The sequence below is a fragment of the Protopterus annectens genome, chromosome 9.part0 (genome assembly GCF_019279795.1).
Source record: "Protopterus annectens isolate FY-2018-M chromosome 9.part0, PAN1.0, whole genome shotgun sequence".
NCBI lineage: Eukaryota > Metazoa > Chordata > Ceratodontiformes > Protopteridae > Protopterus > Protopterus annectens.
The window spans coordinates 1151985102-1152008725 of NC_056743.1; the positions used below are offsets into that span (position 1 = coordinate 1151985102).

The 23624-nt window shown below is 39.5% G+C and overlaps 1 protein-coding gene across 1 annotated transcript in view; it reads left to right on the plus strand.

The window, feature by feature from the left end:
- Window positions 1-23624, plus strand: part of LOC122811883 (membrane-spanning 4-domains subfamily A member 4A-like) — a 156406-nt gene that overhangs the window by 32449 nt on the left and 100333 nt on the right. The gene's annotated exons all lie outside the window — the stretch shown is intronic.

Consider the following 23624-nt stretch of genomic DNA (forward strand, 5'->3'; position numbering starts at 1 on the left):
AATTCATGATGACTATTGGCAGCCTGTGACTTCCATTGTGTTAGTATAAGCAGTGTTTTCTCTGCAGTTGTGTAGGGCAGTTAAATGCATGTGCTGTGAGACTGCTACTCTAAGCAGTCTGAGTGTTTTATTTCCATCTGTATTGTGAGATTAAAATATCCAGTTCTTCACAGCAGCCAGGACCAGCTCCACTTTATTGAACTTTTTGCTGTGCTCCTGTTTAAAGGACTACTATGGGCAAATGATGAAAAACGTGTAAATATAGATATAGAGACATAGATATAGAGATATATTTTTTTATCTTGCCATGAATTACTGCACCTCCCAAAGCTGCCTGTAGCAAAATAAGTACTCATTCCTAATTTTATTTTTATTTTTTTTTATCCTTCTCTGTCCTCATGGGGGCAGATATCCGGATTATTTTGGAAAGCTAAATCTGCACTAGGAGAGCACAGATTCTAAAAACAAATAGCCCTACCGTTATTTCTATTTGGACTAGATTTCTATTCGCTTAAAATGGAACACCTGGAAAAAAAATGCCAAGGTTGAGAGCCTTCAGATCAAGTCATTGACTGACTGGTTTACACTGAGTGTTGGAAATGTTGTTTGGAAATGTTCCTACTAATGTACTACATGTTCTCTGAAAGAAGCTTGCAAAAGTGTCAACACATTACTGAGGTAAAAGACTTTTTTGCAAAGAGCAGTTTTGCAAGTTTCATTTCCTGGCCAAGTTACAACTCCAAGCAACCCTTCTTCATTGAGCTAGAGTCTTGCATTTCCAGCTTGGCTGATTCAACTAATTAGTGAACTTTGCATGACAGTAGACATCAAATCACATCACAGCGTGGTGTGCCACTAAAGCCATTCCCTTGTATGTCTGTTCCTGGGAAAGGTTATTCCAAAGTGATTTTGTCTAAATAAAAGGACACACATCAATCCAGATTTTAGGCCAATCTATGCATCTCTTAAAATGTGCACGGTAAAATATTCAATTTGAATTCCATTCTGGCTGCTCATGTAGTTATCTCTGCATAGGTATTCTGTTATAGCATAATCTTAACTATGGTATTTTAATGCCAAGTTTTACGTAACAATGAAACAGTTTTTGTTTCTTCTTAACAATGACTTCCCAAGCCTCTGTGACCCAGTAATTTCTGCTTTATGTAGTTTGCATATCTCTTGTCCTCTCAGCAATAGACTTGTGGAGAAATAGCATCCAAATCAGATACTACTGATTTAGTAAACACATAAAATAGACATGAATTAGCATTAATTTTCTGAAAAGTTAATTGCGATGAATGTCACATGTGAAGCCAACATCAAGTCTAGGAATCTCCTTGTCTGTAGATATGAGGCTGCGTAGGATGAGAGCTTCATGAGACAGAGGGTGACCTCTAGCTAGCTAGGATATGATACAGGATCTGTCTATGGTGATTTGCATATGGAGGAACTCCTGCATGTCATCCTCTTTGACCACCCTAGAGGTATGCTTGTTATTGATGTATTTTGAGATTTTCCACATCTAGCTTTTGTACAGCTACTGGCCTTAAATTGTGGAAGGCACTGAAACTTTGCACTCTCAAGGTACTCTGTTGCTTTAAACCATGTCTCTGTAACTGCACAGATGTCTATATTCTCAAGTATGTGGCTGGATTAGAGGGAGTGTAGCTTTTTATTTAAGCTCCTGGCACTGAGCAGGAACACCTTGAGATTCATTTGAGCTGGTTTGCTATGTAGGTAGGTTTGTCAATTTGGTATTGAGTAAAGTGGTGCTAAGGGGGTGGACAAAGTTATAGCCAGTATTCAAAAGCCTAAAGAGGAGAGGTGTAAACCATCCTTGGCAAAATAATGTGATCTGTTAACCATGTGTTCCCATGCTGAGAAATATTGGATCCCTTTAGTATGACACCAGAAAGACAGCCAGTTGAAATCTGTCATGTTTTGCTCCTATTTTGGCATCATCTTCGGTGATAGTATAATGCTTCTCACTGTTAGGCTAAGCTAATATCAGCCTGAGACACATTTGTCTGAAAGTTCCATAATGTGTCTCTTCATATAGTCAGGGTGGTACCACTCTGGTCGCTTACATCTATGTCGACCATGATGGAATCCTACTGGTGCTTGTGGTGTAATGACCTGTGTGTGCTTTGGCACATCCTGGCTCTAGATAAGCAACAAAGTTTTCTTCTCCTTGTTTAGTCTGGTTAGAGGGCATCAGTATATCTTATAATGGAGTACCCTATGACATAAGAATCATTCCCTTTATTGCTAAGCACATTCTCTAATATCACCAATGTTTTGAAGAGTAATATCTGCTTTGCTGAGATTATCCTGAGGTGTTAAGATTTTGATCTCACAAGGCATTTGCGGTCAAGCCTGGACTCTGTAGCCCTTCCTGTGGACGTGGTCTAAACTGCAGGGAGCAGTTTGCTACAGTTTAAAAAAAAAACCCTAAAACCTGAGCGGTGTAGCTCTTCATGCTGGCAGGGTATAATCTGTAGCAACTGCTCACTATATTTGTAGCAAGTAGTTTGTTACAGTTTCAAGGGAAGTTTTTTATTTTTTATTTTTTTTTTTCAAAAGCATGAGTGCTCTGTGCAGGTTGAGCATAAACTAGAACTGTTTGCAGCATTTCTGGCAAATGGTTTGCTATTTCTTTTTAATAAAATGTGTTGAAAGGTTGAAAGAGGGTTGGGGGCAGGGCACAGAAACAGGACTTGGAGGGCAGGAATGTGTGTCATGCAGTTGACCACTAGCTTGGTACACTGGTAAAAAGGACAGTGTAGCATTCGACTTATTACAGTGAAGTGGGGTGTTGGATGAACCAGCTGTTTGCAGAATGTCCACATATTTGCCTCCTATTTTTGGTCAATCCTATTTTTGGTCTCTCATAAAATAAGTTCATAGGCAGTTACAAGGATGATGGCCCTAGAACCTTTGCAGGCCTATCCATAGTATCCCCATTTCTTCTTTTTTGGGTAGTTAAGAATGAATTTATGAACAAAGATGGTCTCTGATCAACACTGGCTACCCCTACCTGTGAGGGACAAGAGTGTCACCCCTGGGGTGAATTTGTGGTCTTCTATCCAATTATCTATGTTGTGTTTGAATAGAGTCAGTGACGAGCTCTGTTGTGAATAAGGAGTCTATTCCAGAGAAGTGGCAGCTGCTGGGAGACATGTCTGTCTCTCCAGCATGATTTGTTAATGTCACAAGCTAGGCTGAGATCTTTACAGCAAGTGACTCTTTGAGTCATTTCACTTGTGGATGTGCAGCATTTCCATTAGGGCAGGGTTGGAGATTGCCCTATAGGTCAGGCACAAGTCACCTCACAGTAGCCTTTAAGATGCAGAGTAAAGTGAAATGGCTTTCAACCTGTCCACGTAGGTCATGGCTAGGGGTCCATGTATTTTCTTAGTGAGAAACCTCTTGGTCTGTCCAGCTGCTGCAGGAGTCTGGTGATATATATGCAAAAGGGTACATTAGTGGTCTGAGAGTCGAATACAGTGGAGTTATAACATCCAATGCCTTTGCTTATGAGATGTGCTACATAGAGGGATTCCCTTACCACTGTGGAAACTTGGTGGTCAAGTTTAAATTGCGATCACCCTGTGTTCCCAAGTCTCACCCACTGGGTTGGAACTCGGTGGGGGGGTGCTCTCAATATTACAACTTGTAGGGAATTCCATTTTGCCAAAGGAAATAATAATGCATTTTTGTGCATTTAGTTTTAAACCATGGCTTTGGCACCAGCCATTTGTTTGTGTTAGCCCTTGTAATATATTGACATCATTGGGGGACTCAATGATTGCTTCCAGTTTGCAATCATCAGCACAACTGCTGAGCCAAAGGTCATATACTTTGGCCTGGACGTCTGAGCAATAGCTGCCAATCAATAAGGGGCCCAGCACAGACCCTTGTGGTACTCCACTGGTGACGAGTCTACTGGTGGAGGTGGAGTCACGATTTTTTTACAGTGTGTGTTCTGTTGGTGAGCCAAGGGTTAATCCCTATCTGGGAGAGTTTCTCCATGAAGCCAGAGTGGGGAATTGTGTCACAAACCTTGGCAAGGTCGAGAGAGGCTGTGTGCACTCTTACCTTCATCCGTGGCTGGCTTTGGTGACATTCTCAAAGAAGTCTATCAGGTTTAATAAGCCTGATCTACCCTTAATAAATCCAGACTGGGTTGGCTCCAGCATTGGGAGGTCACCTATGTCCTTACTGATGAGGTCCATGATAATTCTTTCCTTGCAGATCAGGCTTGTTAGACTTATGGGTCTGTAGTTCCCAGGGTCAGTTGATGGCCCCTCCCTTTGTACAGTGGGATAACTGTTGCTGTTCTCTATTCTGCAAGCACATGGCCAGTTCTCAAGCTATGTTTAAAAAGAATGCCAAGTGGGTATGCTAGTTCTTGTTTTAGACTGTTTAGCAGATAACCTGGGATATTATGTGGTCCCACTGAGGCTGGGGTTTTGGCCTTGGCAAGTGCAGAGATGACATGTTCTCTAGAGATACTAGGCAGAGGAGTGGTGTTGGGTATGCTTTGGGATATGGTAGGTGAGTGCAGGAGGGTGAAGACATTTGCACTGAATCTGTCAGCTAGTAGGTTGGCAATATCTTCCAAACTAGCACATAGCTGGGCATTCCCTTTTAGACTGCAGATGTAGTTAAAGAATGCCTTATGATTATCCTTGGCTAGGGATGCAATTTTAGTTTTGTAATTTGCTGTAGAAGACTTAACAAGATTTCTGATTATCCTGCTTAGGCTTAAGATGGAACTCTTTCTCTGCAGAGTGATATCGTTCTTGCTTTTGGACATAATATGTTTATACTTGAAGTCCACCACGGTGGCTTGTTTTAAGACCTGGTTTTGATCCGATCAAGTACGGCAGAGTTTATGCAGTCAATTATTTGTACAGTGAATTTGCATACACTTCTGCATAGTAATCATTGGTGTCTGCGATTGTGGGTGGTATGAAGCTTTTTATATCATCACTTAGTATGCTGTAGTTACCTTTGGTGAAGTTTTTTGTAATTTTTGTTCCTGTGAGGTTGTCAGTTCCAATAGTTACTTCAAACAATGCTGACTTGTTGTCTGATCTAACCAGGGAGGGCATCCCTCATGGGGAAAGAACAGTGACCCCCCCCCCAATGTTGGTGAGTACTATGTCCAGAACATCCAATCTGTTCCAGAATATTTGTGTTAACAAAGTCCAGGAACCTCTGGGCGAGTGTGTTTTTGCTCATGTATGTTCCGCAGTCTATGGAGATATAGTTGAAATCTCCCATGACTAAGGTGTTGGGCTGCATGAAGAGGGATCCCAGTAAATTTGAGGTAGGTGGTGTGCTTATCCTGGTTCATAGTGGGGATCTATAGCTAAATATGTTGTGGTATGGTACTTTCCCAGTTGTTAACTGGACATACAGTAGTTCAAGAGAGTCATGCTGCTTGACCAATATCAGTGTATTTGGTTTAATAAGGATGGATATACCTCTACCTTTGGTTCCCTCACATTCATTTTTGAGGTTTGAAAGTGTGCAAGGCATTGTAGCCTTGCACAGCCAGGGTGTTCTCAGCAGCTTTGAACCATGTCTTGGTAACTGCACAGACATCAGCATCCTCCAAGGTGAGGAGTGCCTTAAGCAGCACGACCCTGAGTTTGTCTCAGTTAGATTTTGTTACATTGGAAAAATGTATTTTTGACATTACCTATAAAAGGCACTATGGGGGAGGCAAGGGCCTCTGCCAGTAAAAGAAAGCCTAGGGAGACAGGTGCAAACCATCTCTAACAATGCAGCAAGGTCTGTCTACCATATCCTCCCAGGCTGACAGATACTGCATCCCCCTGAACTGAAACCAGAAGTTGAGTCAACTGTTGAAGTCAGTCAATTTTTTTTTTTTTTTTTATATATTATGGCATCATCCTGGGTGAGGTGGGACACATAATCAGAGAGTTCCATCATGTCTCTTCATATAGTCCAGAGAGGTATGTCTCAAGTCATTCACTTTAACATGAACTATGACAGAGTCAAAACGGTACTTGTTGAGTGACTTGAGTGCATGAGTGATGTCTCAGATCCTGAGACCTGATAGTCAGTTAACCATGACCTTTTCCCTGTCTGGTTTAAGATAGGGGGACATCTGTGTATCTCACTATGGAGTCACCTATGATCAAGACATCTGATGTGTTTTGCCTTAGGAGCTTATTTGTTGAGACACTGATGTGAGTGTTGATATGTGTAGTGTTTTCTTTACGCGTGTGTGTGTGGTGGCGTAAGTGTGTGTGTGGTGTGCATTTGGGAGGTTTTTTTTTTTTTTTGGTAGGCTTTTAGTGAGTACCTCTGTGCATGTGGGTTTATATGTGGCAACCTTAATTTATGTGAGAGGTGATGTTCATGTGATATGTAAAGCCTGTGTGCTGACAACTTGTTTGAAGTCTAGTTTTGTTTTTACTTGAGAGAATTGACTCCGATTCCACAAATTTAGGCCTGAAGTCATTAAATGACATGTATTTCAGTTTCAGACTTTATACCTCATTAAAATGCATGTTAACCGAAATCCTGTTCTAATAACTTACTAGTTTTATACAAGCAATATTTCAAGTCTGTCCCTATTTTTGAGCCTTTGTCCCCCACATTATTTTAGGCTTTGCCGATTTTATTGCACTAAGAGGTTGGGAGGTATGTTTTTTTTAGCTAATGAAAGCATGACATTTTACTAAAGGACAATGATAAATACATTATCTTTCAGCTTTCTAAATTTAGCTGAGCAATACTGAGAATTTGCGCTTGCTTTTTTTTTATTTTTAAATATATAGTTGTACCTGGCATGCCACTGAAATTGTTCTAAGAGTGGACGATCTGATTTCTAGTGCATCTGCCAATTACCAAATATGACCATTTGTTTTCTCCCCTCCCCCATTTCATTTTTGGAGTTCTTTATCCTTCTGTTAATGTGTGCTATTGCAAAACTGCTATCCTTTCAATGTTCACAGTTTATAATAGCAATACTGAAACTCTGTCCCTGCTAATGTATCCTTTCATGTGTGCTAAAGGCTATTTATTTTCTCCAGACTTAATTGCAGTAAAGTCTTGTCCAGTTTTTGAGTGTTAAATAATAATGGGGAGGTTAAAATAAGACAAAGAAGGAAAAGGGAAGAAAGAAGTAATCTGTGTAGATGGTGTGGGGCAAAGATGAGTGGGAAACCAGAAGAGGGCACTGGGGAAGTGCAGGGGAAACCAGAGGAGGGCACTGGGGAAGTGCAGGGGAAACCAGAGGAGGGCACTCGGGAAGTGCAGGGGAGAGTAGTGTCACTGTCCCTGGACCTAGTTAGTATGTAATGTGTGCACAGCAACAACAGGGTATATACAAGTAAAGTGTGGAAATAAAGTATTGTCTGGACCCAGATTTGGAAAACCATTACATATGAAAGTGGGTGCAGCAATTGCACACTGTAGTCTTGACAGCAGGCTGACAATATAAATTCAGTTATGGCAGTTATTTATATATGTATTTATTTCTTCAACTCCAGTCAAAGATCTGAGGTGTACATTCCTGCAAGCTGCTTTAATTGATGGCCACGTGTTTTCATAGGGATTAAAAATTGTTACGAGGCCTGTGATAGTTACATGTTCGATGATAACACATACTATAGATTGTGTAACTGTGACAGTACTATAGACTGTGTAACTGTGACAGTAAAGACAACACAGGAGCAGATAACAATTACTAAAGTGTAGAGACCAATAAAAAGTGCTGATGACCTACTTGAATTGATGCATTTCTTACATGAAACACAACAGGGAAGAATAATACTGGCTGGGAACTTTAATTTCCCATAAAAAGACAAGAGTAATATTGACTCACCAATATTAGGTAGGAAATTATTTGCAACATATATTCAGGAACAACAATTACCTTGGACTGTAATAAAACTTACCAGGGAGTGGAGCATACTGTACATTTTGTAGGAAATGACTGCTACTTGTGTCCAGTTTTGACAGCACTGATGTATAGTGATCAGGAAGTTATAAAGGGTGAATTACTGCTACATAATTCAGCTTGTTGAGCCTTATGCCATTGCCTGTACATACCTTGAATGAATACTACATGCCCTTAAGATACTAGGAATCATGGAACGCTCTTGCCTACATGTAAGATGTTTTAGTTTGGGTTGGTGTAGATATTGCCAGAACTGGTGGTCAGTTTTTTGAGGGAAGTCTTCATATTTAAGTATTTCTGTTTTACACACAATTTAGTTATTTTGAGTGAAGTCATTATCTCTAAGCATAAGGTAGCTGTTTACTACACTGCCTGAGGATAGCCATTACTATGGGTCTGGCAATATAAGCGAAACAAGCAGGCTGACCTTCAATATTCATCCTTAGATTCATAGATGTAATTATAATTAGAGTGCTACTGGAAGTAAATAAACGCTGTAGTTAATGGGCTATATTGTGGAGGAATATAATACTGCAGATTTTGTAATATATGGGGTACGCTGTTTATCATAGCAACTACATGGATGTATATCAAGTAATTAAAGTAATGAATGAATTCAGGTGAACTTTGACAATGCTGCAATGGACAGAACTGAGTGCCTATAGTTTAGCAAATGTCATTTTTGTACAAGATATGTCACATCAGAACTTATCAGAGATTTGGGATGCATGGCTAGACTTAAAAAGTTCCTATTGGTCATTAGCCAAACACCTATCTCCTTCTTCTCTTTTGGCTGTTTCTGTTAGGGGTTGCCACAGTGGATCATCTGTTTCCATTTCTTCCTGTCTTCTGCATCTTGCATCTGTCACAACCACCTGCATGTCCTCTGACTACATCCATAAACCTCATCTTAGGCCTTCCTCTTTTCCTGTTACCTGGCAGCCCCATCTTTGACATCATTTTCCAATATACCCAGCATCCCTCCTCCGCACATGTCCAAAACGATGCAATCTCATCTCTCTGGCTCTTTCTCCAAACCGTCCAACCTGAGCTGACCCTCTAATATACTGATTGCTAATCCTGTCCATCCTCATCACATCAGTGCAAATCTTAACATCTTTAATTCTGCCACGTCCAGCTCTGACTCCTGCCTTTTTGTCAATGCCATTGTCTCCAACCCATATAACATAGCTGGTCTTACTACCCTCTTGCAGACCTTCTCTTTCACTCTTACTGGTACCTGTCTGTCACAAATCACTACAGACACTGTTCTCTACCCCCACTCCACCCAGCCTATACTCTCTTCTTCACCTCTTCCACACTCACCATTACTTTGAACTGTTGATCCCAAGTATTTAAACTCATCCACCTTCACAAACTCTACTCCCTGCATCCTCACCATTCCTCTATCCTCCCTCTCAATCACACACATATATTCTGTCATAGTCCTGCTGACCTTCATTTCTCTCCTCTCTAGAGCATATCTCCACTTCTCCTGGGTCTCCTCAACCTGGTCCCTACTCTCACTACAGATCACAATGTCATCTGCAGACATCATAGTCCATGAGGCCTCCTGTCTATTCCCGTCTGTCAACCTGTCAACTATTGCAAATAAGAAAGGGCTCAGAGCTGATCCTTGATGTAATCCCACCTCCACCTTAAACGCATCCATCACTCCCACTGCAGACCACACCCCCGTCGCACTACCCTCGTACATATCCTGTATCAGTCTTGCATATTTCTCTGCCACTCCCGACTTCCTCATACAATACCACAACTCCTCTCTAGGCACCCTGTCATATGCTTTCTCTAAGTCCACAAAGGCACACTGCAACTCCTTTTGACCTTCTCTATACTTCTCCATCAACACTTTGAGAGCAAGCATCGCATCTGTAGTTCTCTTTCCCAGGATGAAACCATACTGTTGATCACTAATCATCACCTCCCTTCTTATAACTCCCTCTACTCTTTCCCATAACTTCAAGCTGTGACTGATCAGTTTTATCCCTCTGTAGTTACTACAGCTCTGCACATCACCCTTATTCTTAAAAATAGGTACCAAAACACTTTTTCCACTCCTCAGGCATCCTCTGACTTTGCAAGATTTCATTAAACAATAAAACCCCACTGCCATTTCTTCTAAGCACCTCCATGCTTCCACTGGTATGTCATCTGGACCAACAGCCTTTCCATTCTGCATCCTCTTCATGGCTGTCCTTACTTCCTCCTTACTAATCCTGTTTCACTTCCTGATTCACTATCCCCACATCATCCCTCTCCCTCAGCCCCTCAAAGTATTCTTTCCATCTGCTCAACACACTCTCCTCATTTGTGAGTATGTTTCCCTCACTATCCTTTATCACCTTAACCTGCTGCACATCTTATCCAGCTTGGTCGATCTGTCTAGCCAATCTGTGAACCTATGAACTAAGAGCTCTGGGAAGTGTTTGCTTGCCTTAGTGGTTTAGTGATGGGGGCTGCACCGAGAGTGTGATGTGTGTTGGGCTTTCACAACCTGATATATGCTTGTATGTAAGTTTATCCTCTGTCATTTTGTGTATGTACACCCCTAGCATACTGTCTGCTTCTTTAAGCATTAAGTAGTTGTAAACGTGAAACAATTGCTGCATTGTCTCAATGTTATTTTCCACCAAGAAGGCCACAGAGAAGTTAGAAAATTGCATCTTCATATTCTCCAGTCCTTTCAGCTACAAGAAGCTGGTATATTGGGGTTAGAAGGCTATTAAGGGTGCTTTTGTGCATACTAATAAGGGTGCTTTGTTTGAGCAGATTATGCTAAACAGTGCTAAATTCTGCTGACTAATGTTTACACAACATTGAATTCTACTAAATCTATAGGTATTGCCACTTAACATTTTGCTGTAAACTTGTTATTACACAAGGTATTTGCCCTATATCGCTGTTTTACAGGGTACAGTTTTATGAACTGTTCTACAGGAAGATTTTCTTTCTATGTGTTTGCTGCTGTGCAGAGCATTGCTAACCACTGCAAATTTATAGAAGCACAGAAAAAACAGAGCAGTAACTAATGAGCTCTATGGCCCATAAAATGACTACATTGCACTACTAGTCCTCTTGTGTATTTAGGCACTTAATTTTTTAGCAAGAAAGCCGTATAGTCATTCCAACTGTGACATGTGTTTGGACAGGTACATTCCAAAAAGGGCATTATGTTCCATGATCAGCATAATGAGTGCTAAGTTACATCCCTGGATCTAGATTCAATACACTGCACAGCTTGTATCCAAAAAGAAACAGGATTTTCTTACAACAGTGGATACATCACGCCAATTAAGTAGGAAACACAATAACTGTATAATGGTAGAGGATAACTCCGCTCGTCTATGGGACGCCAAAACTGGTGAAAAAATTGTTCCAAAATGGAAAACTCCAAAACGAAGGAAGGTAGAAGCAATGAGATTTATTAAACCAGTTAAGCGCTTTCGGCTGTGACCCAGCCTTCATCAGAACAACCAAATACTCACTAGCAACGTGGTATTAATACCCCCACATCCAATTAGCAGCCTCTCATACGATTAGAACATTTAAAACATTTAAAAACATTGAACTGTTAAAATAGGCGCCAAATTTTCAAACAGTCCCTACACTCAAAATTATGTAACATACCTACACTCGTAAGCCACTAAATTACTTCTATAATAATGTAATATAATAAGATAAGTAAAATGTGACATAATATAATAAAATAAAATAATATAATAAAATAATATAAAAATACATTGAGATTGTATGTAAAGGCTCACATACAATATGCTCTCTCTAAAATACATAAAATACATAAAATACATTACACCTGCGTGGGTGGAACATTTAATCAGTATATTATCTGAAATATAGTATAAAAAATCATTAAATGCTATGTGAAGTAGACAACTCATACCCCTAATGCATGTGAAAGTCTTACATGAACAATTCTGAATACAATAACATGAATATAGCTTAAGTATTGTAAAAACATTAGTAAAAAATTAAAAATTATATATTATGGATGTTAAATTACATAATATAAATAATATAAATAATTTTATTGGTCTTGGTGGTGGATCATCCTATCATGATGTAATAAAGAATTTTTTACTCTAAAGCTAAAAAGGGTTTTATGCTAATAAATTCATTGAGGCCAGGTGGTCTCGTCGAATCTGTTAGGATTTGCCATTTGCTTTCACATGCTGACAGTTTCATTTTCCAATCACCCCCAAACACAGTAGTATCCACCTGTTCTATTATAGAAAATAAAAAGCTATGTTCTTCACCTTTTTCCATTATGTGTTTGCACAATGCATTTTTGTTGTCACACTTTTTTATTCTGTATAGGTGTTCATATATGCGTCTGTTCAGCTGTCTCTCTGTTTTGCCCACATAATGGGCATTGCATTTACTACAGACAGCCAAGTATACCACCTGTTTGGTCTTACAGTTACCCCTCAAGGATTTGATAGTGGTGTGACAGACATCATTTAATCTTATACTTTTATTACTGTTAATATATTTGCATTGTTTGCAGTTACCACATTTCACCGTCCCTGTGAAGTTGGCTGGTTTATTTTGGGCGTAACTATTCCTTTCTAATAAAGCTTTCAAGTTAGGAGCTGTTTTATATACACATCTCGGTTGCTTGCCCAAGATCTGGTCTTTGTCTATAACACTCAGTGTATGCCAATATCTCTCCAAAATGTCTTTAATAATGTGTGTACTAGGCGAATACATAAGAACACATACCCTACCTACAGATGATTGATGTGTGCCCTCTCTAATGGGTGGTTTATAAGTGCCTAATAATGGGGGATATTTTATGCCCCATTGTTCGGTTACATAATTTATAACCTCATTGATCATGTAATCAGGATAAGCTCTTTTGTTAAACATATCTCTGATCAATGCAAGTTCTGACTGCAGGATGTGTATATTGGATGACATCCTGGCCACTCGAATGCATTGACCCTTCAACACGTTTTTGAAGACATGTGGTGGATGGTTGCTACTGTAATGCACATAGTCATTCGAAAAAGTTGGTTTTCTATACGTGCTGGAAGTGAATCCGCTATCATTTTTCCTTAAAAGAACATCCAAATAAGAAATTTCTCGATGACTATACTCATGGGTAAACTTTAAGAACTCCACTGTCTGGTTGAGATATAACATAAATTCATCCATTCGCTCCACGGATGCTTTCCATAAAATAAAGATGTCGTCAAGATACCTGACATATAGAGCAATGTCCTTGAAATAAGAACTTTTGAAAACACTTTCAGTTTCCCATTCGGCCATCACCAGGTTGGCGAAGATGGGAGCACAAGCTGCTCCCATCGCCACCCCCCTGGTCTGTCTGAAGTGAATTTATTAGCATAAAACCCTTTTTAGCTTTAGAGTAAAAAATTCTTTATTACATCATGATAGGATGATCCACCACCAAGACCAATAAAATTATTTATATTATTTATATTATGTAATTTAACATCCATAATATATAATTTTTAATTTTTTACTAATGTTTTTACAATACTTAAGCTATATTCATGTTATTGTATTCAGAATTGTTCATGTAAGACTTTCACATGCATTAGGGGTATGAGTTGTCTACTTCACATAGCATTTAATGATTTTTTATACTATATTTCAGATAATATACTGATTAAATGTTCCACCCACGCAGGTGTAATGTATTTTATGTATTTTATGTATTTTAGAGAGAGCATATTGTATGTGAGCCTTTACATACAATCTCAATGTATTTTTATATTATTTTATTATATTATTTTATTTTATTATATTATGTCACATTTTACTTATCTTATTATATTACATTATTATAGAAGTAATTTAGTGGCTTACGAGTGTAGGTATGTTTACATAATTTTGAGTGTAAGGGCTGTTTAAACATTTGGCGCCTATTTTAACAGTTCAATGTTTTAAATGTTTTAAATGTTTTAATTGTATGAGAGGCTGCTAATTGGATGTGGGGGTATTAATACCACGTTGCTAGTGAGTATTTGGTTGTTCTGATGAAGGCTGGGTCACAGCCGAAAGCGCTTAACTGGTTTAATAAATCTCATTGCTTCTACCTTCCTTCGTTATTGGAGTTTTCCATTTTGGAACAATTTTTTCACCAGTTTTGGCGTCCCATAGACGAGCGGAGTTATCCTCTACCATTATACAGTAACAGTGGATACATGACGATCAAAGGACAGTCTATTGCTGACATTGGTTCCCAGATCCCTAGCCACGTGATAAATTTTCATGAGTTTGTTGCCAATGTGATAGTTACAAGGGAATTCCTGCTTACCAAAAGATACAATTATACACTTTTTAATATTTAGCTTTAGTCCATGGTTGTAACACCATTTCAGATAGGCCCTCTTGGAGGATCTTGGTGCCGCCATAAACTCCCCAGAGGACACCAAGTTTGCAGTCATCTGCAAGCTTGGTTAGCCACAAACCCTTGACATCCACTTTTACCTGCAAAGATGAGTAGCCTAAGTATTGAACCCTTAAGTTAGGTATTTTTATCTTAAGTGTTTCAACAATAGCAGTGAAGAAATTTATCCTAAACAATTAGTTGACATACTTCAGTGGTGCAGCAGATAAGTGTTGCCAGCTCACAGCAAGAGGTTTTCTGGTTTGATTCTTAGCCAGGGTGCCTTCTGTGCATAGGGTGCATGTCCTGCTTGTGTTCACATGGATTTCCTATGGGTACTCTGGTTTTGTCCCACATTCCAAGGACACCTATTACTAATTTAGAGCATCTAATCCACCCACCCATTACGTGTGTGTGTGTGTGTGTGTGTGTGTGTGTGTGTGTGTGTGTGTGTGTGTGTGTGTCTGTGTCTGTGTGCTGTGGAAGATCTACCATGACTGGGTTCGCTACTCAGTGGTGCGAACCTTGGGTCTAGATGATTATTACTGTTAAAGTGACATCTTCATCTCATGTGTAAAAATGAGGGGAGAAACGGGAGATGGATGGATCATACTTGCATCATGCCATAAAATTTTCCAATATATAAAGAAAAGGTAAGTTCTTTCTGCTTCACAGCTTTGTACAGGTAAAGAACTAATGTAGGATGTATCATAGATGTAAGATACAAGATTATAATCCTCCCTTGATCCTATTCTGTTGTACTAGGTCTAAAAGGAAACTTGTATTGTATATTTCTGCCACATGAACTGAATTCAGTTACTGTTTTATTCAACTCTCAACAGTTAAAAAGTGCCAAAAATATACTAATCAGCTGAGAAGCACACTCAGTCAGAACTCAAGGAGATTGTAGCTTTTGTGTGTGTGTGTGTGTGTGTGTGTGTGTGTGTGTGTGTGTGTGTGTGTGTGTGTGTGTGTGTGTGTGTGTGTGTGTGTGTGTGTGTGTTTTAGTAAAGTAGAAAGGGAGAACAGAAGATAGTTCAAGGTTGGCCTTCTCAAATGTTCTGTCTGTATTAGGTAGAATGAGCCAATGACACTAGACTGGGTGGAGTGTCCCAGATCAGATTTATAGTAGGGGCAGGCAACTGCAAAGCCACCCAAGTATAAGAACAAGACACCAATAGGGAAGGAGGGTGAGAAACTATTACAGCTACTAGCTACACTATTTTAGACAGAAAACACTACAAAAATGTTTACAGCAGCAGAAAAACAGCAGTGAGCCACTAAATGAGAGTTTTTAAACAGATAAAGGAGCAAGGAGACTCTAGACATGGCCGGCCTTAGGCATAGGTGAACTAGGCGACCGCCTAGGGTGCCGTACAGGCCGGCCTTGGAAAGGGCGCTATTTTTAAGTGTTTATTTTAATTAATAAAATCTGCATTCTTCTTGGCTCCCTGTTCAGGAAGCCTGAAGCATAGCGTGAGACGGGTTGAGCGGCGCCTTCCCACTTACAGCTGCAGGATGGGTTGAGCACCCTTCCACTTACAGCTGCAGGTTGCCCCGGAGACTGAAAAAAAAAAAAAGAAAACATCGCGGTACACGAATCTAGAACATCAGCATACATGCGTCATGACGTAAATACATTCTTCAAGCCTGCACGTAATTATAGCTGCTAAAAAGAAGAGCAGTAACCTGCTTAAACACTTGAATACTCCTCATATGGAAAAGGAATATGTGTAAATGCCTGCATATATTTCACTTATTGTTTTCTAGCAAGTATGTCTTCTTGCTAAACTCAAGGTCTGAGAAATGTAAAGAAACGTGCAGCAAAGGTAGAAGAAAAGATAGATGTGTTTACAATTTCAGGTGTTTAATACTGCACTTTGTCGTTAATTACTAGTACATTTTATTAAGTGAAGTACTCCAAGGACAACTTTTTTGAATAAAGTATGCAATACCTGTTACACATTGCTTATTCTCCATCTTACACGTATGCCATAGCAAATTCTGAAGAACCCATAAATTGTGAGTCTGATATGTCCATTTGCTCCATTTATATAGGGACAGAGTGAGGACATTTCAGCATTGTGTGTGTATGTGTGTATACACGTGTGCGCATACTGTGGCACGTTCTTAAGTATTTATGGTTGCACGTGTGAACGCGATTATTGACTAGCTTTTATATATTTCTGTCCGCTACTGCTGCTGGTATAGCTGCAGCTTCTGGAATTGTTGACCTTAGTTATTTTAAACACATGCACCAAGTTGGATTAAATAATTTGCCATTGTGTGTGTGTGCGCGCGAGTGTATGTCTACCTTTCAACTAATGCTGCCGCGAGGGGATCACTTAATTCATTTAAAGGAACATACAGTAATTACATTGGGAAGCATTCAGTTACAACATCAGGTGCTGCTTGCTTGCAAATGATGGGGGGAAGGGGGGTGAAAACATACAGTAATTACATTGGGAAGCATTCAGTTACAACATCAGGTGCTGCTTGCTTGCAAATGATGGGGGGAAGGGGGGTGAAAGCTTCTAAGAGCTATCATGTAAATATCTTTATAAAATCACTAAGTTTCATTGTAGGGAATATGTATAAATAATTGTTGGTTTTGGTTGCAGAAGATACTGGCTGGGATTTCAGTTAACAGAAATACATAACTAGACTGGTCTTGGATGCTGTAAGGAGAGCTACAGTCACAAGTAAACACATGGATGGTGACTATAGTGAATACAGTCAGTCTGAGCTGTAGGCATTAAAAGTCTCATGATATAGTTAGGAGAGTATTTCAGATTCCTGGGGGTATTGTAGCAACTAATGACACTAGTCATTTGTTGGCATTCTCTACAGCATAGCAGTCTATATGCAGTGTTGGGTTTCAGAAAGGCAAGCCCTAGTGCGAAGTTTATCAGCATAAGATAAAGGAGAGTTAATCAGCTATGCTGTTTATGGGACATCACTACCTCACATCTGGCAATACAGTGGCAGATTTATTTTATTACTTTCAGCAGATGACGTCAGGACTATGGTGTCATGGTTGTGAATCTCCACTGACATACAACACATAAATCTACATCTTAAACCACACTGCTAAGGAACATCAACGTTTTGTAAAGATGTACATAGCCTTACTCCTTTCTTAGCTCTGTATCTTTGCCAGACTGACATTAATGATATCTAGTACTCTGTAATATACTGCATAAAACAATAGTGCCTGAATATTTTACCACATTAATTTTCTTTGTTTATTTGTAATTCTTGTTGTTTATTTGTAACTCCTGTACTTACTGCACTTAATGTATATACTCAGTATGAGTACCATCTTGGGTCTCCTCTGAAAACAGGACACTGGCCTACTGGGACTATACTGACCAACAAAGAGAAAATAAAATAAATAAATACAGCTGCAGGTTGGCCAGGATGCTTTACAGAGGTGATGAGGGAATAGTTTGCACCGGGATCTTCTCATTGTGGAAAAAATGGAAAATATATTACATGGCATCAAAAATAGTTAATCCCTCTCTCACACATACACAGTCAGATTTTTTAACACGTTTGATTGCTTATTGATTTATGATTTATGCACTTACTTGCATTTATTGACTGGGAAAGTGCTAGGAATACTTCTCAACCTCTTAGATCAAGAAATCTGGACAAAGCCTGACATAATGGGGGGCACAATGACCTAAAATAGGGAGGAACAGATGTAAATATAGCTCTTACAAACTTTGAAAAGTTGCTAGAATAAACAAGTTTTGTGTTAGTATGCATTTTCTGAAGGACGCAAAGTCCAAAACCCAAATGTGTGTCATTATTTAGTAACTTCAATCCTCAGTATATTGTCAGAAAACCACAACTTTTAGGAAGAACAGACCAAAAAATGTGAAGCAGAAATCTGGAAATTAAGCAAAAATCTGGACAGTTAAGAGGTATGCCTAAAATAAACTCCTTTTCATCTGTGGACCGAGGAGAAAAGCTCCACAGACCAGGAAGCATGACGTTTAACTTAGCTTGTAACAGACAAATTTATATATAGATATCAGAGAACACTATTCTCATTTGGATACATATCTGTAAAGTTAAGTAGACTGTTATTGACTTCATTTAAATATAGGAGATGTGGAAAACTAGGGAAAAAATTCAGGATTGTAGTAAAAGTACGACAAGAAAGGAAAAGGAAACATACCTCTCAACTGTCCAGATTTTCACTGAATGTCCAGATTTTTGCCTCATATTTTTGGTCTGTTCCTCATAAAATTTGTAATTTTTTATCAAATCAGTGGGATGATCTGAGGACTGAAGTTACTAAATAATTATATACATTTCTGTTTCAGACTTCATATTCTTCAGAAAAATACACACTAAGACAAATCCAATTATTCTAGCAACTTTCAAAGTTTATAAGAGCAATATTTAAAATATGTCCCTATTTCGGTCTTTTGTCCCCCCATTCTGTCAGAGTGTGTGTATTTATTATTTGTATATCTATATACCTACTTTATACATGCATACATGCTTGAATATGTGCTTGTGTTGGGCATTTGTTGACATACCAAAATATAAATTTCAGAATTGATTTTCTCTAGTAGAACTATTTATGATGTTCTCTAATAGAATTATTTCAAACATTACAACTGTCAAAATGTATTTCAGACAAGAACTGTATTTTGTGAGGCATGGGTAAATGAACCTCATTATACTGCTTTGTTATAAAAACGCAGAAATATTATGGAACATTGCTTCCCTGACAGAATCGGTTAAAACATAAATAATATTTATTTTTGGTTTGTCATTTTCTTGCTACAACTTACATTTTGTTTCATTGCTTATTAAACGAACGTTTAAAGCTACAAATTTAAAACATTCTAACAAAGAGTGCTGTATTATACAAGGAATATAATTCAATACAATCAAGAAAGTGAATTAAAGAATACATACATGTATGCATGGCCCTAAAAAATGTGTGCAAGGAGTCTGTTTTGAAAACAGGCCAAAGGTAAAATTTTCCACCAACCAGATACATTTCTATGAATGTGGGGTTTCATGCTGTTTCAATGAATGTGAGTTTTTTCATTTCAAAGAATGTCAGTTTCAAGGGCAGACAATTTTACTGCTCATGCTAAGTCTGTTTTCATTGAGACAGTATTGTTTAGCAAATGGCTATCTGTGTTTGTGCTATTTTATTTCAATATCTGTAATGATTGTAAAAGTAAATAATAGAACATATGTGTGGTAACTGGTGAGAACCAAATAATGGAATACTGGAATGGCTGAGGGGGGAGCTGCTGTTGGGGGTTGCTGCAGGAGGGGCTGCTCTGGGGTGGTGGTCTATTACCCTTCCTAGAACCCTATTTGACCATGATCTGGTTCTGGTATTTCAAGTAGAAAATACATATGCAAAGGTAGCTGCAGTTTAACTACATTACAAGGTATCTTTTCCTTCCTGTGCATTTAAATAATTTAAGGAAATGACTGGAGTGACTTTATTGGGGAATGACCCAGTGGGTGTGGCTCAAATAGGGGTGTTTCATGAGTGTGGTGTGGGTGGGGCTTAAGGGGCGCCAGAGCACTACTTCGCCTAGGGTGCCATTTCTGCTAAGGCCGGCCCTGACTCTAGAGAATGCTTTTTAACTGCAAACAAATCAGTTATATGATACACTCCTTGGCAGGAAATCAGATGAAACAAACATGTTTAACAAATGGAGAACATTTCCAGTGCACACAATGAAACTAGCTAGAAAATGTACAGTGTGACAGCAAAAACCTTATTTATCAGACCCTGTAAGGCAGACAATTTTAGTACAACCAGTAATCTAGTAATACAATACAGATACGCAGCAGACCATAAAAAGTGCTATAAATATCTAGAATAAGCAATAACCAGTAAAAGTAAGCAAAATAAAAACAAGATACTTTGTTATATATCACAGATCAGAGTTGTCTTCAGTGCCCCTCCTCCGATTAGCTCTGTGTTCTCTATCAGCAGAAGATGACTGCCAGAAACAGGAATCTCAACAAACAAAACAACCAGGCCTGGATAACAGCAGGCCTCTATCCAGACTATGCTACCTGACTAGAACAAAGAAACCTCACAAAAAATGCAATTACAGTAATGAAACACTATATAGCAATGAAAAATACAGTTAACGGTATAACTCGGTACACAAATGCAGTGAAACAGTAAAAATAATAATGGTGCAAAATGTAGTAGATTAGCTGTATATCACAATTATAAGCATTGTCTTGTGTCTTTTGGCTTTTCCCGGTTAGGGGTCGCCACAGCGGAACTCCGGTCCGCTAATGATTGGCAGTAGAGTTTTACGTGCTAGCTTGCCGGGCCTAACGCACAACCTTCAACAAAGGAATGCCCGTTCACGCATGTCGCCACACAAGACGCTCTAACTGAGAATCGAACGGGCAACGTCTAACTGAGGCGACAACACTACCGCAGCACCACCACCACAGTCACATCACAATAAGCATTAAGAAGTGCAATTCAATGAAATAAATAAATGTAAGAAATAACCACAGCCTGGTAAAAACAAGCCAGAAATACAGTTTGAATAAATTGCATTTATTTAAACTGTATTTGCTTTAATATTGCTACACATTCAAGTTTCCTAGCTTGCACTGCACTTGAATTGCTTTTAGTGCTGTCTTAACAGAATTTTTTTTTTTTTTTTTTTTACAGAAAAGCAAAGTTCGTTTCCCGCCTTTCCTGTAACTAGTCCAGTCCAGATACAGATTTGCTGTATCCAGGACTGTTTGTAAGCTTCTGAGCAGTCCCAAAGTTTGCTGTTCAATTTTTTCCTAACATCTGCAAGTTCTCTCCTCTCCTACACTTTTACTAGCTTATTAGTCTAGCATTTTACCAGACTTCTTGTAGCAATTATTGTAGCACACAAGTGCTACAAGCACTAAACATTCTACAAGGAAACCGCTCCAGTACTACTTCCCTCCAGGCATGTCTAAAGGTCAGTTCCCTGTGCTTTCTCCTATTAACCTGGTGAACTTGGGCATCCTGAGGCAATGTAGCAATTGCTTCGTGTACACTGACAACCCTCTCCTCTTACCTCCCAACACTCAGAATTGTGAGCGATGCACTTGTATACCCAAAATGGAAGCCACGCACTCTCCAGCCAAGACTGGAATAGCTGGTCAAGTGGAGAAGGTCAACACTTGCACCGCACCACATGGAACACACACCAGTACTGCCTTCACATAAAAACACAAACCACACACACACACACACACACACACACACACACACACACACACACCTTCATGGAGAATCTTAATAAAAATCTACCCAAACAGCAGAAACTCATTCTACCACCACAACACACCACTAATTACGAGATGCATAACTCTCCTAAACAGTGTGCCATTCAACCAAAGCCTCTAAGGCAAAACAGCATGCCTAAAGCACTAGTCATAGGTGATTCAATAGTGAGGCACACTGATGTCCCACTCACTAAGTTGAATAAGGAGAAAGTAACAGTCAGTCAGATGCCTATCAGGTGCCAGGATCCACCACATATGTATGCACTCGGGTCCCTCAACAGGTACGAATATGGCCCTGTCATTGTACATGTGGATGTGAATGACCTGAGATGTACATCCCTGGACTACATGAAAAGGGACATGGAGGAGCTCTCTGATTTATGTAGTCCAGGCGGGTATGACTCTAGCCCTGAGCAGCATCCTACCATCACCCAGAATACCACAGTACAAGCAGAAAATGATTTATTTCAACAATTGGCTAAGTTTCTGGTGTCATTATAATGGGATCCAGCATCTGTCTGCCTGGGATGACATGACTGACAGACCTCTATGCTTTACCAGAGATGGCCTGGATCTGTCATCCCTGGGCTTCCAGATACTGGCCAAGGCTCCTGCCACCCCTATAGTGCCTTTTTAGGCAGTGTTCCAAAAAACAAATTACCACCATAACAGCTACAAACAAATTCATTCTGAGGGTCATGCTGCTCAATGCTAGAAGTCTAAATCTCAAAATGCACTCACTGGAAGCACTCCTTAAAATAGAGAACATCGACATTTGTGCTGTAACAGAGACCTGGTTCAAAGCAGCAGAAAGCTCCCCTACACTACCAGGCTATAACTCATTCCACACCTTTTTGCCCCAGAACTTGGACCGAAGCTTCAAAGGTGGTGATGTTTTCATATTCATAAAGGATATACCTCCAGACTGGTAGCCCAACATAACACATCAGAGATACTTCAGGTACAGCTAACATTGAGCAAGACAGTGATTCAGGTTATAACCTGCTATAGGTCTCCAACCATGTCCCAAGACTCGCACTCCATGTTCCTAAGCACCCTGGAGAATATTAGAGTGCAACCTAACATTCTCATAATGGGCGACTTCAACTACCCCTCCAATAACTGGGAAAGCTACTCGTGTACCAATACACTTGCCCAGTGTTTAATGAAATTCATTACTTCCAATGCCCTGGACCAGCTCTTTCTTACCCCCACTAGAGGTAGCAACATCCTTGACCTGGTCATTACTCACATGGGCAACTGTTGCTCTATGCCATTAGTCAACTCTTCCTTTGTTAGATCTGACCACAAACTAATCACCTGGGAAATCCTCATCCCTCCCACCACCCCCCTGCAAAGGTAACTGCCATGAAAAACTTTTCCAAAGCTAACTTTACGCTCCTAAAAACAGAGGTGGCTAACTCCATGGCACCCATGCAAATGGAGAATAGTTGCACGACCACCGATCATACACCAATTCACTGTATGAATACGTACACAAATGCATGGATCTCACCCTACCCAATAGAACCAAGATGTTCTACTCCAAAAAGGGAGGCCAATCTGATGGTCCCCTGCCATAAACAAACTCTCTACAACAGAAGGAGGAAATTGATGTGGAATAAGGTGAAGTCCCAAGACTGGAAAAACTCCCTTATCAGCCTCAACAAAAAGTTGAGATCCCTCATCAAATCCTCTAAAGCTAGCTATAAAAATAGAATTGCAGTAGTAAAGACAACCACAAGGGCTTCTATAGTTATGTAAATAATCTCCATGGCAATACCAAGATTTGCTCTGAGCTACTGCACAATGGTACCTCTTATACCAAGCCAACAGATATTGCCAATATACTGGCCAACAGATTCAGAGCCAAGTCTACCCCTCTCTCTCCCTGCCCAAAGGACCAATCATAATACCAGTATATTGCCAGGCACCTGGTATTACTGCTGCACTGGTTAAAACAGCACTGTCCAAGGCCAAGAATGCAGCTTCTATGACAAT